This window comes from Musca domestica, unplaced genomic scaffold (assembly GCF_030504385.1).
Source record: "Musca domestica strain aabys unplaced genomic scaffold, Musca_domestica.polishedcontigs.V.1.1 28, whole genome shotgun sequence".
Taxonomy (NCBI): Eukaryota; Metazoa; Arthropoda; class Insecta; order Diptera; family Muscidae; genus Musca; species Musca domestica.
In genome coordinates this window covers 7,584,128-7,585,043 of record NW_026712293.1, presented here as the reverse complement: position 1 = coordinate 7,585,043, position 916 = coordinate 7,584,128, and the positions used below count along the sequence as shown (strand labels likewise).

The 916-nt window shown below is 32.5% G+C and overlaps 1 long non-coding RNA gene across 1 annotated transcript in view; it reads left to right on the top strand.

Moving 5' to 3' along the window:
• Window positions 1-361: 361 nt before the first annotated feature.
• LOC131803258 (uncharacterized) overlaps window positions 362-916 on the top strand; it is a 564-nt gene continuing 9 nt past the window's right edge. The window contains exons 1-2 of the long non-coding RNA XR_009342504.1: window positions 362-630; window positions 703-916. The exon at window positions 703-916 is cut by the window's right edge and continues 9 nt beyond it. This is a non-coding gene — a long non-coding RNA (uncharacterized LOC131803258). The remainder of the gene's footprint in view (window positions 631-702) is intronic.

Genomic DNA, 916 nt, shown 5'->3' with positions numbered 1-916 from the left:
AAAACTCTGATGTTTTGCGCGGAAAATATTAAATAAACTTATTAAGCAGGAAAAAACATTTTATTCACAGAAACTTCACACTTTTGGAAAAAAATAACTAGTGTTAATTTAAATATCACAATTTAATACTTTTTTTGACGCTTTAAACACACAAAAAATGAATTTTTATTTCGTTAGACGAAGACACAGAAAATAAACACTTTTACCATCATATGCCCGTTTATTCTTGCTGTATGTAACATTAATGAATGTTGGTCGACAAGAATGATGGGTGAGAGTCATTTGTGACAATCAATCAACGTCTGAGACTTACAGCTAGTTACTATTAACGTAATGTAATTAACAGCCTGTTCCACGATGTCGAAAGAACACGTTCGCACAACTTTTACACGTCAAACAGCTGATTTCCGTTCCACTAAAATCCATCAGAACGAAAATTTGCACGAAAATCAAAGCGAACGAAAACGTAAGCGTTTCAGTGTAATTTTGCGTTCCACTATCTTTTTTCTTTCGTACGCATGCGAACACAAATGTCAAAATCAGTCACTTGTGTGTTTGCTGTCGAATGATAAAAATTAAGGAAAATTGTTTTAACATAAACATTCCTTGATTGAAAATGGAAAGAAAAATGTAAGTAAAAATAATAAATGCAATTTAATCTGTGAACAACAAATATACATTTTTTTATTTTCTCAATTCCAGCACGAAAAAACTACACAGCTGCGGGCACTAGTTGAGTATATGGGGGAGAATCCTAAATTCGGCAGAGGAGTGCCAATTTTTGGAAGCAGCAGGCAATCCCATGAAGACCACTGGAAGACACAAACCTAGAAAAAATCATTTTTTTATTATTTCAAAAATGTAAAAATACAATCATACTTACTGGTTGTTAGGTACTTCAAATAAATTCGAAGCA